The sequence below is a fragment of the Rhinatrema bivittatum genome, chromosome 19 (assembly GCF_901001135.1).
Source record: "Rhinatrema bivittatum chromosome 19, aRhiBiv1.1, whole genome shotgun sequence".
Lineage (NCBI taxonomy): Eukaryota > Metazoa > Chordata > Amphibia > Gymnophiona > Rhinatrematidae > Rhinatrema > Rhinatrema bivittatum.
Window position 1 is genome coordinate 32403002 of NC_042633.1, and position 18030 is coordinate 32421031.

Here is an 18030-nt window from a genome sequence, read left to right on the forward strand (position 1 = left end):
CTCAGCATTGGCATGGATCTTTCAGTAGAGCAGAAGCAGCACCGAGGAGATGGGAGCTGTTTAGATACAACGGCCACCCCACCCCACCCCTGGCCAACATTGCCCACCAGCCAGTTGCATCTTTTCACATGGGTGAGACTTGGGGGAAAAGGGGGAGGATAATTATAACACTTGATTAAGTGGGAACTCAAGAGGTCCCTTCTATTCTATATGATGGTATACTGTGGGGGCCAACAACCCCAAATTGCCAAATATTAAATGTTCTTGCTACCTTGTGGAAATGTATATAGTTGTGTAGTCTGAGACTATTAACTATGAGTAGATAAGTGTGCTGTTTGACATCCTATTAGCGATGCACATAGCCATGTAGAAATGTATATACTTATATAGTCTAATCAACCTGTATATATGTGTACATACTGCCAGCCATGTTCACAGACCCATTTGTTTTCCTGGGTGAAGGGAGGGAAATCCCACCCACTAACACCTTCTTCCCCAGGTGGAGGCACCAGGCACCAAGAACGTGAGGAATAACGGAGCCTACCCTGGGGGGCTCCCACCAGGTCGGTCCCGGACCCAGCAACGCCTGCAAGGTAAGCGGTCAAGGGGCATTACACATGGGAATAGAGTTTCATGGAGGGGAGTTGATGGGGAGTCCTCCCTATCCAGTCAGCGGAGAGCGACTGATTGGGGCTATTTATGAAGTCACCATTCCGGTCCACTTCACCATCTGCATGGCCGTATATTGATCCCACCCGACAAATTTGGGATGGAGAACCCTAAATCAACAGGGAATCGCATCCCATCATTCTATGTACCCCATCAGGGGCGAGGGGGGATTGCACAAAGAAATCAAGGAAAGGTTTTCAAAGCCTAGATGGCTTGGTTCAGATTAGCAGACATCACCTCCATTTCCATATGGAACCACCATTCTGTTCCCCAACACTGTAAAAGACGTGGGGGAGTGCGATCACGCCGCTTATCCAATATTGTGTTTCATGTCAGAAGGAAGAAACCCGAGAATATTGAGATGTGTTATTTCATGCACTGCATGGCAGATCTCTTTCTTTTATCCCCCCCCCCCCAAAAAAAAAAACACAAAACAAAACACTGAGTACAGAACAGTTAAGCAGAACGTGGGATCCAGCATTTATTTTATTTATTTGTTTGTTTGTTTTTTATATACCGACATTCAACATAAGTCATCACATCGGTTTACAAATAACAAATTAAAAAGAAAAGGTTACATTGTGATAAATAGTAGAGAGTAGATAGATAAAATAGTAGAGGGAGGATTACTTAATGAGGAGGGAAATAAGTAAACAAAGTATGATTTGCAGATCTTAAATAGAGTGGAGAAACATTGCTCAGCTCAGACATGGTTCAAACAACTCCGCAGGAGAATTTTAAACTGTTGCTCCTAAATCTTTCTGTTTTAATTTAAAATTTCCTTGTTTTCTGCCTGTATTGGAGCAGCCATGCTAAGTGGATTACCGCAGGTAAGATAGACATAAAACTTTAAAATATACAGTATATTCAATATTAATCTAAGTGGAGTACTAAATAGTACAGTAAAAACAGGTTTCTCCCATTCCTCCTATTGCATTGGGGTTGCCAAGCTTAATATCCTAAAGTTGAACTGCATCCAGAATCAAATATTATTTTACACCAGTAAGAACCTAGATATTTTCCCCACTATCTCCCGCATAGTCAACTTTCCAAAAAATATCTTTCTTAATGGGGAGGGAAGCCTAGATATCTGATGCCATACTACTATGGCTTTCAATTTGAAACCAATTTGTTTTGTTTTGAAATTGAAACAAAATGAAAATGGCCAAAATGTTGTTTGTCATTTTCTTCTGTTCAAAAAGAAAATGCAAGCACCGCTAGACCCAGAGGTCCCACTCATAAAACCCCCACCACTGCCAAAATGCTACACCCGTCTCTTACCCCATCCTAAGGTCCAATCATTTTTGCCTTCTAGTACTTTTCTTCATGACACCAGCCAACCTGGTGCCGTTTTGCTGTATGGAACACATTTTATATTTGCACCAGCCTTGGGGGTCAACCGGCACCATTATGAAACCAAATAAAATCCTCCTTCCAAATGAAGCAACGTTTTCCCGGGTACATAATACCCCTACACACTGCAGAAGACAGAGCAATAAGCCTCGGTTGTAAGGAGGCAGAAAAGTGGAAAACTATCCATTTCAAACTTTTCTCAGGTGCGCAAGCAAGAGCAGAAGACATCCTCCTCAAACCATTGCGAGGAATATATATATATATTTTGAAAATGGATACTTTATTAATTTTCTTCATTGATTACAATCATGAAAACCAAGAAATCTGTCAAAATGTAAGGAATATAACAATACAACAAAATAACATTTCCATTCTAAATAACCGGCGTAGTCTGGTGTCTGGACGGTACCATAATCTTCCTTTTCTACCTATTGATGGGGAGGAAAAGAAAAGCGAAGATTCTCACCTCCTTCCCCGCTGCAACAACATCGTACAGGCCCGATGGACCATCACGTCATTCGACAGTTGGAATCGCCATTAGTGGACAGGCAATGGACCGTTGTCACCGCCACAGCCAAGCAGTCACCCATCAACTGCGATGGCCAAAGAACCGGTAGGAACAGTCCAACGGGACTCAAGCTTGGTTCAACAAGCAGAGGTCCCTAGGATTGGTAATGTTTCTTTTCAAGTAAATCAAGTGGTTAAGATGCCTCCGTTTTTTTTAGAAAGTCATATTAAATCGGGGGTAACCCAGATAATATTACTTTATTAGATTTATGGCGAATGATTTCAAGGCTTGATAAAAATGTATCCATGATGAATAGTACTTTATCTTCCGTAATAAATGATAATAGGGTAACTTTAGCAGAGCACGCAAAAAAGATTGATAATTGTGAGAAAGAAGTGATTGGTCTGAACACAAAAGTTCAATTAATCCAAAACTCAGGAAATGTGCTTGTGCGAGACAGTTTAACCATGCCTAGGGAAATGGAATATGCTGAAAATGTATTAAGAGCAAAAAATTTGAGATTAATCAATTTTCCCTTAACAAGGTTGCTGTCTCCCATGGAGATGTTTAAAAAATGTCTAAGAGAGATATTAAATTATGAAGAGGAATATGTCCCTAGAATATCAAAGACATATTATTTAACATTTGTGAGAAGTTCTGAACAGAACAGCGAAAATGTAAATGTAGAAGGATTGCCTAGTTTGGGTATTACAACGTTTTTAGAAGAGTCTGTTGACTTAATAGATACAAGGGCAACCCTATTTGTGTCTTTTGTTGCGGAGCAAGATATGGATGTACTATTTAAACATTTTTTTAGGAACAGAGATGTTCCTTCTTGTGGACATAAAGTCCAAATAATCCCCGTTGTCGCTCGTGCCACGCAGGCGAGAAGGAAATATTTTTTATCTTTGAAAATTCGAGTAATGCCACTAGGAATGACATTTTTCCTTAAATTTCCATGCTTTTGCTTTATTACTTATCAGGGGAAAAAAATTTGGATTTAATGACCCAACACATTTAGAAACATTTCTGAATGATAAAAATCAAGCTATGATTTTGGAGCGGCCTTGGAGGGAACGAAGGCAGGCTGCGCAGCTCGGCGCGCACAGTCTGCCGATTTTGCCGATATCCTACGCGCGTACCCCTTTGAAAATCTGCCCCATAGAGTGCAATCATCTCTCCTAAACCTGCCACCATGTCTCCTTTAATATCATTTGAATTCTGACCTGGAGAAGAGAGTATTCTTGAAAGTAGTCGAGAAATGTTTATCTATTTATTTATTTTAAAGTATTTATTGTCTGTACCCTCCAAAATTCGGGGTGGGTTACAAAGTATATTCTTAATTAAATAGACATAAAAGAATAAAAGTAATCTTTACTTTAAATAACTTAAAACATGAACAAATTAAGATAAAAGTCAATGGTAAAGTGAAATGGAAAAATATAGGTGAGGATTAATAAGGTTGCATCTCACATAGTTCTGGAAAGGCTTGCTTAAAAAAGTGGTGTTTTAATGCTTTTTTAAAACCATGTATTTAATCCAATAAAACGGTATCACGGTACATATATATATATATATATATTTTAAATTTGCTTTCATTTACTTAACACATTTGTATGCCAAACAATCTGAAGTTCCCAGCACCTTCTCGGCAGCTTTTATGTGTTAACTTTTATTCCTGTCTTTAATATATTTAGTCAACCTTATACGGGCCACCAGAGGCTCAACAAATACTGCAAACAACAACGGAGAGCAGAGAACAACCTGGCAGACCCCCTCACTAACCCAAAGTAGGGAGAGGACATGTCACTAACAACATTTTGGCCCTAGGGGAATTATACATAAAGAGGATCTCCAGCACTGAAAAATTATCCTCCTGTCCCAAAGGCCTTCAGTACTTCATCCACCCTGTCAAAAGTTTTCTTAGCACCTAGAGACACCAATGTAGAGGTGGGACAGCCCTCCAGCTGGTATGGATTACCTTCCAAGTCCAATACATGTAATCATAGGCGTGTCGGACACTCATAAAACCTCCTTGGGCCTCCATTCACTAGAGCTTGCCAGTCCCAGGCGCCTGGCCAGTATTTTGGTAAAAATGTGTAAGTCAAGATTCAGCAATACCATAGGTCCGCCAGAGTACATTCATCCCTAGGCGCCGCTAGTTTTTCACTCGCTTCTCCATGAGTGATTTATTGAATTGTTTATATTAAAATACTTGTTGCTAGCCAATTTGGGCGATAGTCTATACCGGAAAGGCAGGAGCAAAAATCTAATGTTGCTGTTGTTGCACTGTGCCTTCTTTGTTAATCACCGTAATTAAAGCTTCTTGCACTGTTCCAGGCAGAGAAAATCCTGATATAAAGGGGATAGTACGGGATCCAAGAAGTTCATAAAATTCCATTACAAAACCATCTAGCACTGCCACGTTTCCCTTTTTCAAGGTTCCAATAGTTTCCAGCACTTCTCCACTTGTAATGGGGAGTCCAGGAAGTTAGAATCACAAATTTGTATTTTAAGTCTATTAGTCTGTCGTATCAGATAATGTTACAGGCCCAGTCAAGGTATTGTCAACCCTTGGTCAACTATTTGTAGCTGTGCAATCACCAGCTACAAATTAATTCATGAATTTCAATAGAGTTAGTCAGGGCCATGAGTCAGCCCCGAAGAGTCTTAAAATTATACCAATTATCCTCAAGTATCATTAAGCTATAATTACTCGTGTAATAATGCAGGGAATCTTATCATTATTTCAGGTGAAGGGCAGTGGCCATGAGTGGTCAGACTGCAGGACTCGGAATCAGGTTCCCAGTCCCACCAGTGCTCTCACCCACTGCGCTGCCACCGTGGGGGGCGCTCGTCACTCAATCTCCTTCAGTTCAGACTACGAGCGTTGGAAAGAGGTGATCTGGAACAGCAGAAGGCATAAAACATAGGCAGAGTAGAAGAGCACTGTACGCTGCCAGCCCTGCCCACGCTGTGAGCCACCATAGAATCATAAAATGAAGCCTTCTGCAGGCATTCTACAACCTAATGAAAATAATTTGGCTTTAAGGTCCCTCTGCATCCAATGCACAGCAATTAAATAACCCCCAGGCTATTAATCCATACTTTATAACATGAGGTAGGAGACGTGGGCCCTAAGAAACAAAACCTTCGTCTTTTTCTTGCTACGTGGCATGGTTAGTCCAATCAAACTTGCCCGCCGAGCTATCAGAATCACCGCGCTTTAAATTTTCGCGATTTCCCCACCTGGGATCAGGTAAATGACATTCAGCAGAGGAAACACTTGGGAATGGGCCCCCGAGCAAAAGCAACTCCCGGGAGTTTCAGGTGACATAGTTCTCCTACCTTGTCACGCCTTCCTTTCCACTCTACTAAATGTCATTAATTTAATTAACTGGGGTTTGCAAAGTCGTCTGCAGGTGCCCAAATTCAGTTCTTGCAAAAAAAAAAAAAAAATGGCACAACTCATGGAGAAAAATTCCTGAGTCACACGTGCCTGGCGGAGCTTGGAGGTATGCGAGGCTGTTCCATCCTTCTATAAAAACGCCTGCCCATGGGAGTGATTTGTGAGTTTGTGTTAACGAGCCAGGACACCAGGTCACGAGCCCAGAGACATCATGGATCCCAGAAGAATTATTTCCAGGTTTAGGATAATTATCTTTATTGCTCTGTGCCTACAATCAGGTAAGAGATTAACCCCAGATAAATTGTATGAACTGAAGAGTTTGAGACATTGGTTTTCCAGAAACAGTGCAGTATAAAGTTGTAAAAAATTATTGGCTAAGAAAGATACCTTGTAGGTTAGGTTATATATTACCAGTCAAGGATATGCTATACAGCAAAGAAAATAAGTTTATTTGTAGGAATTCATGGAATTTCACTGTCCTTTTATCTGCGATGTGTACAAATGGGAAAAGTGAGATGAAGATCTTAGAATATCAGGCGTATACCATAAAATGGAAAAATCCACTATTCTATTGTACAGCATAGATGCCGTGAAAAAACACACTGGTTGATGCCCATGATAGAATGATCTTCTATTCTAATCTTCAGTACAGACACCATGAGGGAGGCGCTGACCTGTGCTGTGATAGAGTAATACACTATTCTGTTGTACGGCACAGGCACCATTGGAATTGTGAGCCATGCCTGTGATGGAATGATCCATTATTCTAATCTACAGCACAGACACTGTAGAAATGTGCCGACTGGTGCTGGTGATTTTGTAGTCCACCATTCTATGATACTGCACACTCATCCTGAGAAATATGCTGCTCGGTGCCTGAGATAGAATAATCGCAGCGGGCTTTATAGTGCTGGGAGAGTTCAATAACCATGGCCCAGAGCTGAGGTATTCATATAATCTCACGTGTTTAGGACCATTTCTTCTTCACCTAGTGAACTTTAGAAACTGCGTCTGATAAGGAAAGGATTAGGCTGCATTTCTCAGAGGATGGGAGCTATAATAAGGACTCCAGTATATCCAACTCCTTACTGCCCAGAAACGCATCGGGTAGTCCACCCTTGTCATCTAGCATTCCTCTTTCATTTATCCAGAGGGATCTCTGATGCAGAATCTTAATATATATTCGTGTCTGCAGACGCGCTTAACAGCCAAAGCGTGGGATATGGGGTGACCTCAAAATATTCTCTTGGGTCTCGTGTTGCCCATATATGTGCGGCTGCCTCTGCGATTACCGGCTCAGGTTTTGCTGCAGTTTACACTCAGTTACTGCAGAGTGACCCTGCAGCACAAAGCTCAGGATGTGGGGTTTTTTTTTCCTGTAGCTGATGTCCCTGTGAATAAGCAATGCTTTTGAATGCTGCCTATGTGTGCAGTTGCCTCATCTTTGCTACAGGCTCTTGGAGGTCGCTTAGCGAGTACAAGGTGTAAGAGAGGAAATAGGAGACCAGGTGGGCCAATTTGGTCTTTATCTGCTGTCATCTGCTATGTTAGTATGTTATTCTTCACCAATGCAGGGATCCGTTTAGAAGCTGAAGCAACTACCACCGCCGCTGCAACTACCACCACTGCCGCTGCAACTACCACCACCGCTGCAACTACCACCAACGCTGCAACTACCACCACCGCTGCAACATCTACCACTGCTGCAACATCTACTACTGCTGCAACATCTACCACTGCTGCAACATCTACCACTGCTGCAACATCTACTACTGCTGCAACATCTACCACCGCTGCAACATCTACCACTGCTGCAACATCTACTACTGCTGCAACATCTACCACTGCTGCAACATCTACCACCGCTGCAACATCTACCACCGCTGCAACATCTACTACTGCTGCAACATCTACTACTGCTGCAACATCTACCACTGCTGCAACATCTACTACTGCTGCAACAAGCAGTGGCAACACCAGTGGTAGTAGCACTGCATCAATTACAGGAACGTCTACCACTGGAACTAGTAAGTTCACCTCTCCCTACTCCTATTAGAGACATTATAAACCTGGACGTAATGGGTGAGTTGTTTTAAAATCTGGTGTAAAACCAGTGCTCCAGATTTACTCTTTGAAACCTTCGCTATAAGAAGAGGCAATATTTTATGCAGATGTCTAATGCAGACAGAAATAATAAACTGCAGCTTTCCTAGAGGGCAGTAGCCATTCCTTGAATTAACCTGTGTGCCCTGGAATAGATTCGCAGCAGGATAAGTTTCCTGGCAGGGTTCAGGCCAGTTACACAGAACCGAGGCAGCCTCAGAAACTCGGGTGACCCCTCGGATATAAGTACAGCTGAAGTGCATGAAATGGCGAGGAGATAAAACCTTTGCTCCATGGAGAAACATTGCTTTTGGCAAAGATCACACATCTCGGGAATCTCTGAACCCCCCCCCCTAAACCAGGGCTTCCCCAAATCGGCCCTGGGGACCAGTCAGGTTTTCAGGATATATATGCAGGGGATACATTTGCATACCATGAAGACTCGGCACATGCAAATTTATCTCATGCGCAATTCGCCGCGGATCTCCTGAAATCCCGACTGGCCGTCGTTCCCCCCCCCCCCGGGTGCAGGTTCGAGAAGCCGCGCACCAAACAAAGAGGGCCCAGCCAAACGAATAGTTAGTGACCCCTATGAGACAGACGCAACTGGAGCTCACCGAGAATCCCCAAACGTGGTTCGGGGGACCCACGTACTGCCCCACCCTCCAGTAGTGAGAAGTCGGAGCTGCTGCAAGCCACCAGGAGAAACTTCTCCTAGGGGCTGACTAAAGTCACGGGCTCCAGTGCTGACCAGGACAACTGGCCGAGGAGGAGTCGCAGCTCGAGATGGTCACTGACATCTTTCCCCTCCCCCCCATATATATTCTACAGGCACAAGCCGCAGCGCCACCACCGTCAGCCCAGGAGGCGGAAGCAGCAGCACCAGCACCACCACCACCGCCAGCCCGGGAACCAGTACCATCGCTGCAAGCGGTAAGTTCCAGCTGAAGAGAGCGTCTTGGCTGTGCGCACTGCAGAAACCCCCCCATCACCCACACAAACCCAGCTACTGTAACATTCGCCAGCTGGGTCCCGGTCATTTTTTTAGTCAAGGCAGGCCGATCCCGTCACTTTGCACGGACGCTAATAAAAATTGGACTACAGTCCGTGCGCACCGTGGGGATGAAAACCGGGACCGAATCGGCTTGTCCTGAAAAAAAAAAAAAAAAGTAATGGAGCCAGTTGACAGCCCCCTGTCTACCGTGGAGGCCGCCATTTTGTTTTCTTGTGATGTCATCGATGTCCCCTTGGCACAGCATGAAATGTTATTGCTTGCTCCTGCTCCTGTTGCCTCCCCTCTCCTCTTCCAAGAGCTGGAAATATGTGACTGTCACATTCAGCAGGTAAAGGGGCCGTCCCTGCTGTACTGGTCCTTAGGACTTGCCCCAGGCAGTAATCAAACAGAATGAAGAAAAAGGCATCTGCAAGTTTTTTTGGTTTTTTTTTTAAACCCAACTGGGGTCTTGACCCTAATAAAAGTACGCACCTTTTAGTTGAAAACCAAAAATGGCATAGAAGCATAAGAATAACATATTTTAGTATTAAAAAAAAATATAGTAACCGGGAGAGCTCGGAAAAAGGCGCAAGGCAGAGGCTGTGGCGCTTAAGAACAAGGGCCTGGTTTTCAGGGCCACCGCAATGTGGCAATGAACCCCAGTTCCTCAGGCCAAAAAGGCCATACGGATATATCTTAGGACTCTCTGTTGTGGGGGATGTCCTGGAAACCTGGCCTGTTTCTGGAGAGACGTCCCGGGAGCGGATTCAAAAACCTCTGCAAGCACTTTATCCCTGGCGCCACCATTTGTTTTAATAGTCGCTGCCAAGCGAGACCCGTCTGAGGGTGGAGAAACGCAAGCACAGTGGGTGGCTGGACAGACCGCCCAGGACGCTCTCTTATTGGCGCGCCTTTCGCTGACCCCCTGCTTTCGAAACCAGCTCACCCCAAATCTGCAGCTAATCCACCCATATTTTTTTTTTTTTTTAAATTTTCAAGCACTTTTCCTTACCGGTGTCAACATTTGCAGGAGAGGTGCATGCAGCCAGGGCCGTGAACCCTCCGCCCCCCCGAGGTGGTTGCAGGGCAGTATTACAATATCGTACGTGGGCACTTGAGCTGCTACGTGGTAAATGGCGGTTGCAATGATAATTCTGTGGCTTTCTTCTTCTCTCTTGTCTTTTCCTACAGAAGCTGGGGGAACGCGTTTGTCAGCTGTGGCTATTGTCTTCATCACTCTCGCTGTCGTACTCGGCTTGATGCTGCTCATGTGCGTCGCTTTCACGGTAAGAGCTCTTCCCATCCCCAAGGAGGAAGACCATGAAAGATGGCTCCCCGATGAGATACCGATGAAGACGTAGTGAGGAGAGAGCTTTTGCGTGATGGCTCCCTGATGAGAGCCAGATGGGTGGAGACAAAGAGAAAGGGGGGGTGTTGGTGAAAGAAGGAAGCCTGGGCACAGTTACTCTCTGCTGAGAACTGGATTTGAGAGGAGTAAAGAGAAACGCAATAAGTCCCTGAAGAGAGCCAGATGGAAAAGAGCAATGCGAGATGCTGTGTGCAGTGGTTTCTTGATGACAGCCAGAAGGGGAAGGAGTGAGGAGAGAAGCTGTATTGGGGAACAACAAGGCAGACTGTACGCCACGGCTCCCTGAGGACAGCCGGAGGTAAAAGGGGAGTCATAGCAATCTGTGATCTTTTAATAGTTATTGTTTTTTAACCACAGGTGGCATCGTCATATCTTCCCGCAATTTCTGGAGGTGTTGGCGTCGGCATGTACCGGCCACATTTGGCCTTTGGGGGCAGTAGAGCGAGCAACTTTGAAATGAGGGAGCCCCGAGAATCTAGGACCGAACGCTCCAGGGACAATGGAGCCGAAGACCGGAGGGGCAGCTTTGAGAATGTGTAGACAGACCCCAGTGTTGACGCTACCCATATAGTTTATCTCTAGGAGCCCCTTATAACCTGAGCTTTACCACAAAGAAGTGCTGTTCCCTTCCCCACCTTCCGTCATGCACCCCGCGTCCCATCTAAATCAAATCGAAAGCTGAAAGACTGTATTAATTAGCCATTAGCTTCGTTTCTCGAAGCCTTTTCCAGTTGATGCCTATTACATCTATCACTATTCGACCAGGGTAACACGTTCGGCTGTGACAAGAAATGACTGACTGCATCGCCATGATGCTGTGACCATTGAGTGACAATGCTCTGACTGGGTTCACCAACCATGCCTGGGAATGACTTAACCCTGGTGTGATAATACTGTGACTGGCGGTCATCAGTCATAACTGGGAGTTGACGACTGTGCTGTGACAATACTATGACTGAGGTCACCGACCATGGCTGGCCATGGGGGTGACAAGATTGTGACTGTAGTTACTGGCAACAGCAGCACTAGAATATAAGTCAAATCATGCCAGTGGGGAGGTGTTTAAAACCAGGATCGACTTAAGTCTGTCCCTGATAAATGTGGAACTTGTTGGCCAAACTTACCCTACGGTGAGCATCAGAACTATTAGCCTTGGGTCCTAGTATATGTCCCACATATAGAGTGGCAAAGAGGACACAGCACGTGCAGAAGAAAGGGTCCGACTGATGACACCATGACTCCTGTCCTTATCCTTTACACACTGGGTCTGATTTGTGAAACTTCTGCTGTCTATTCAAGCCTTTTCCTAAATCGTATCCGGTTTTTTTTTGTGATGTTTAATATTTAATGTAAGAAGACAAAATTGAAAAAAAAACATGTTAAATCTTAAGACTATTTATAAGGACGCATGGAACATATTTTCAAAGTGTAAAAGAATAAAATAAATGCTTTTACCTGGTAACATATAAACCTTTGTGCCCTATTTTAAGTACTATGTAGTGGTTGTGTTTTAGTTTACGTGAGGAGATCGGGCGAGACATCCAGCTGGCTCCCATCAGAAAGCCATAGCATGGCTTCTGAGGTTTTCCTGAGGATTTAGTACTGCGTGGTAGGACAGACAAACATGAACTTGTAGAAAATGAAAGCAGAAAGGACCTCAGGAGGTCATCTAGAATCACAGGAAGATAGGAGGGAAGGGGACCTCAGGAGGTTATCTAGCATCACAGGAAGATAGGAGGGAAGAGGACCTCAGAAGGTCATCTAGAGTCACAGAAAGATAGGAGGGAAAGGGACATCAGGAGGTCATCTAGAATCACAGGAAGATAGGAGGGAAAGGGACCTCAGGAGGTCATCTAGAATCACAGGAAGATAGGAGGGAAAGGGACCTCAGGAGGTCATCTAGAATCACAGAGAAACAGGAGGGAAGAGGACCTCAGAAGGTCATCTAGAATCACAGGAAGATAGGAGGGAAGGGGACCTCAGGAGGTCATCTGGAATCACAGGAAGATAGGAGGGAAAGGGACCTCAGGAGGTCATCTAGAATCACAGAGAAACAGGAGGGAAGAGGACCTCAGAAGGTCATCTAGAATCACAGGAAGATAGGAGGGAAGGGGGACCTCAGGAGGTCATCTGGAATCACAGGAAGATAGGAGGGAAGGGGACCTCAGGAGGTCATCTGGAATCACAGGAAGATAGGAGGGAAGGGGACCTCAGGAGGCCATCTGGAATCACAGGAAGATAGGAGGGAAGGGGACCTCAGGAGGTCATCTAGAATCACAGAGAAACAGGAGGGAAGGGGACCTCAGAAGGTCATCTAGAATCACAGAGAAACAGGAGGGAAGGGGACCTCAGGAGGTCATCTAGAATCACAGGAAGATAGGAGGGAAGAGGACCTCAGAAGGTCATCTAGAGTCACAGAAAGATAGGAGGGAAAGGGACCTCAGGAGGTCATCTAGAATCACAGGAAGATAGGAGGGAAGGGGACCTCAGGAGGTCATCTGGAATCACAGGAAGATAGGAGGGAAGGGGACCTCAGGAGGTCATCTAGAATCACAGAGAAACAGGAGGGAAGGGGACCTCAGAAGGTCATCTAGAATCACAGAGAAACAGGAGGGAAGGGGACCTCAGGAGGTCATCTAGAATCACAGGAAGATAGGAGGGAAGAGGACCTCAGAAGGTCATCTAGAGTCAAAGAAAGATAGGAGGGAAAGGGACCTCAGGAGGTCATCTAGAATCACAGGAAGATAGGAGGGAAGGGGACCTCAGGAGGTCATCTGGAATCACAGGAAGATAGGAGGGAAGGGGACCTCAGGAGGTCATCTAGAATCACAGAGAAACAGGAGGGAAGGGGACCTCAGAAGGTCATCTAGAATCACAGAGAAACAGGAGGGAAGGGGACCTCAGAAGGTCATCTAGAATCACAGAGAAACAGGAGCTCAGGAGGTCATCTAGAATCACAGGAAGATAGGAGGGAAGGGGACCTCAGGAGGTCATCTAGAATCACAGAAAGATAGGAGGGAAGGGGACCTCAGGAGGTCATTAGAATCACAGAAAGATAGGAGGGAAGGGGACCTCAGGAGGTCATCTAGAATCACAGAAAGAAAGGGATGGAAAGGACCTGTGGGGCCCTGAACCGGACACAGCACTCCAGTGGTGGACTTCTTAATATTGAGCTGTCCGCGAGATTTATTTGTTTATGAAAAGAGCCTAAGGGATCTCATCTCTTTTTTTTTTTTTTTTTTTTTTAAATTCTTTATTTATTGAATTTTTCATTTCACTTACACAGTTAAATGAAATCAGAGATAACCAATAATCACATCATAACACTTCCAATTCAAATTTTTCAGGTAATAAATTACCCTTCATATTATTAAGTTAACCATATTGATGTGATTACATTCAACATAAGAGAAAAGTAAGACTGCATTTAATTGAGTAGTAGATAATTTAAACGTGGAGCTATTATAGGAATACTTTACTCAAAGAAAGCTTAACATAGAGGAACAGCTGGCTATACTTTATATGTCTGGATGTTCACTCACTAGAAGGAATGACACTAGAAGATGGATCTATAATTATGGGAGATATTGCATCATTTAAAATAGGTGAGGAAACCGTTGGTTGCTGTGCATTAATGAATTGCTGCATTTGTTCTACTTGTTGGAAAACATAAGTATGTTCCCCTTTTTTAAGTTCACATCTACAAGGGTATCGCAGCACGAAAGAGTAGCCTAAAGAGGTAATTTGAGCTCTAAGAGCTAGAAATTCTCTGCGCCTGGTTCTAGTAACCAGCGCCAAATCCGGATAAATTTTTACCATTTGTCTATGAAAATTTACAGGAAACTTTTGAAAGTATCTTTTCATTACTCTACCAATATCTTGAGAAGATATAAAAGAAACAACCAAGGTGTTTCTGTGGATAACATCCTGGTTGGAATCCTCAAGAAAGTCAGTTAAATTAGTAGGAATTACTGGTTTTTTGTTTAGAAAATAACTGGGTTTTCTTCTTCCAGAAAAGATAAAGATTCCTTGAGAAATCTCTTTAAGGTAATATATGGAAGTTCACCCAATACTTGAGGAAAATTAGTTAACCTAACATTTAAGTGACGTACCTGATTTTCTAATGATTCCAACCTACGAGAGCATTGCATTTGTTCTTTAATCACACAAACATTTAGTTTTTGTGATGAATGGATATTATCTTCATTAACTTTAAGCTTTTAAGAAGTCAAATCACCCTGAGTTTGAACTGCAACCAATTTATTTTGGAAATCTACAGAAATTGTGTCCATCTTTTGTTCAAGTCTAATTACAGCTAGATTCAAACCAGAAACCGCTTCCCATATTGAGTCTAGTGTTATCTTTCCCGGCCTTATTAACTGACTACTTTGAACTACTACATTGGAGGAGCTTGGGCCCTCATGCTCAGTTGTCTGCCCCATTGTAGAGGTAGACAGCTGTGGCTGACCATTCTCCTCATTCCGTTGGGCTGGTGGGAGTCTACTATCCGGGCTCAGGGATGCTTCATCTCGGGAGACAGGCACTTCTCCACCTAGTGTCGCTCCAAGAGAGTCATTAGCTTCCTGTTTTTCCAGCTGCGTCAGGAATCTATTTATCTCTAATTGGGTCATGGAAGAACTTGAGGGTATTGAGGGAAATACCCTGATCTTCCTTTTCCTTTTTGGCGGCATTTATTTCAAGAAGAGACCTGAACACTATGTCGCTTATCTACTCAATTATTTTGTGAGAGAAGATAGAAAAAGAACCAACATTCCTGGCAAACATTCAAACGATTCGAATAGGCGTCAAGGAAATGATCCGTTTTTACCAACTACGCCACCGTTTCGCCCAGTCCTTCCCCATGTCATCGAGACCCTCCTGGTTCTTCAGCCCGAACTCTCCCACCCGGCCAGCGTTACGCCAAAAACACATTTAATATCGCTTAACGCCAGATAATCAGCAGGTGTAAAATTATGCAAGTGAGCTGGCAAATCTACGCACGTAAGAGTCTTTTGAAATAGCAGCTCAGCCCTCCGGTATTTGGATCTGTCCATGCCTGAAGATTCAGGATCCTTACGTGGCGGACCGCCCCCGGTCTGGCCACCAGATGCCCCTGGTCCTGTCATTAGGCGTCTCTACCAAGGAGCCATCCGTCCCCCTTCAGTCCCTGCCACCTGGAGGGTCAGGATCGGATGGGCCCCAAACCCTAGGAGGGCAAGCACCAGGGATGGATGGTGAAGGCAGGAGAGAGATCCGGTTTTTGCTCTAAAATATGCTTTTGGGGTTTTTTTTAATTTAAGAAGAGCGGGGAGGTTTTTTGATTCCCCCCCCCCCCCCACCTCCCCACTGGGATTTCGGAGTGGAGGACTTGCCCACTGACTCTTCCCCAAGAGAAGCTCCCCTGAAAGATCAGGGAGTAAGGATGGAGGAATCTTTAAGGCCCCCATCCGGATCTCTACAACCACAGGACCAGGACGGGCCGAGTGTCCAAAGGGAAGATATCTGCAGTAAGGCTGGATTCCTGCATGGCCACTGGGAGAGTTGGCGCACATAAACATCACCATGGGCTCCACCCAGAGGTCTGGTGAAAGGACACCTACCTACCGGGCGTTGTACCTGACCCGGCAGCCAGATGCTAATTCACACTTCTGGATCACGGACTTTAATTCATGAGCATTGATCAGCAAACTTTTATTTAACACCCCAGACCTGGCCCAGCCTGACTTATTACCCCGGCGAGAGTGGATATCAGAGGATGAGACTGATATTCAAAAGTCTTGCCCGCTTAATTCTGGGAGTTAGCCAGACAATTCCTCTCCTCCTCCACCGCCGACTGGCTAAGCTTTACCCAGGCCCTCACGAAATCCAGCCAGATAAACAGGTGAGACGCTGGCGGCCTCCTCAGGATGCGGTTTAACGTTGGATGCTCGGCGCTGACCTTCAGTATTAGCCGGCTTCCAGCTCAGCTTCATCTAGTCATGTTCATCAGCAGTGCCCTTTCATCCAGGTAATTGCGGCTGTATACCTGGACGACTTTATCCCGATATCTTGTCTGCTCAGTGGAGCATGGACCTCCATTGTGGTTCCCACTGCACAGGCATGAACAGATTCACTCCTAGTTGCTATCTGTAGCATCTCCACCGTGGGTGTCCAGAACATCGTCCCAGCACCAAAGAAAATCCTGACGCCAAAAGGGCAGAATAAATTATTTTTCTGGATGGATGGATGGATGATGGATTTTTTTTCCTCCGGCTTCCCTTCCTGGCTCACTTTCCTTCTCCTCTTGGCTTTTCCCCAGCCTCCCGTGGACACACAAGCAGAACCGGTTCCGTGACTTGAAAACAGATTAGGAGAGGTGGCTACATTTAGTGCTTAATGTCAGATCACGTGGGCCTGGTGCCTGAGGCAAAAAAACCTAGGCCCATAAATCAGAGTGAAAAACACAATCGAGAGGAAAACTCTGCTGATGTGAGCAAACAAACTGTCCTGGGCATTGTTTATTATAACAAAAATGATTTCCCTAGCAAGGGGGTTTATTGGGGGCTGAGAAAAGATGCTCTTAGAAGGGGAACAGTAAAAAAAAAAAAAAAAACAACCCAAAAAACCATAACGACACAGTGAAATGTCAGCAGATAAGGGACCAACCCTGCCTGCCCAGCTGTCTTCCTCCCTGGACCTCTACCATGTTGAGTAGATGACTTATATAAAATTTCCACACTTAAACCAACACCTGCTACCTCCCGTATTGTCTGTTCATGGGAACATAAGCGGGCCGTGTTGGGTCAGACCAATATAGTCCATCAAACCTAGCATCCTGTCTCCGGGTCACTTGGAAGAAGCCAGAACACCACCTTCCCACCGCCCAATGCCAGACGTTGGAGGTGGCGATCCACAGGCCTACCTATCTATTAAGCGTTAATGGACCTGCCCCACCATTGGCCTCCGTAGCTGTCCCTTCCAAACACGTTTAATATCGGTCAGGGTTCTGGCCTTCAACTTTAGGCCCTGCCACCTTCCAAGTCCCAGACTTCATTACACTTATTGATCATTCGTAAGGGTCACACCAGATGTGCGCAACACTGTGCACAGCTTCGTAGATGGCGATGCTTAACTCTTTGGAGCTTACTGTCCAGGTCGTGGCTCCCTTTCTCCCTGAAGCTTCTTCCAACCCGTGCGAAGTCTCCTCTGCGCCCAACAGATGTTTGTGTCCTCTGGGGACAGAAATCAATTTCCCCCCCCCGAGTCCCCCCCTTGGCATCGAGAAGAGCCGGGCCCAAGGCCCAAGCCCCGAGGTGTCCCCGCTCTCACCCCCGTCCCGGTCACCACTCTGCTCTCCGCGTCCTAACCGTAGCCCGGGCAAGGCAACGCACGGCGTACATCAGGGCTGGAAAAGAACCGAAAGATGATAGCTGGCAGAAGAACACCAATGGGTATCTGTAATGCGCACTTAAAAGTATCACGATAAAGGTATTTGAATTTAATTTGAGATGGACGCATCACTGATGACTTGCACTTAGAAATGTATGGTGTCAGACAATTATGCGAGAGATTTTCAGTGTTTGATATCAGTCCCTTATGAGGTGCCATTTAATGCTCTCTTCTGCATTAGTAGCCAATATTAAATA

The 18030-nt window shown here is 45.1% G+C and overlaps 1 long non-coding RNA gene across 1 annotated transcript; it reads left to right on the plus strand.

Moving 5' to 3' along the window:
* The first annotated feature begins 8877 nt into the window (after window positions 1-8877).
* Window positions 8878-11711, plus strand: LOC115080524. The gene is made up of 3 exons (XR_003853589.1): window positions 8878-8975; window positions 10228-10322; window positions 10763-11711. It is a non-coding gene; the product is annotated as an uncharacterized LOC115080524 (long non-coding RNA).
* The last annotated feature ends 6319 nt before the right edge of the window (window positions 11712-18030 follow it).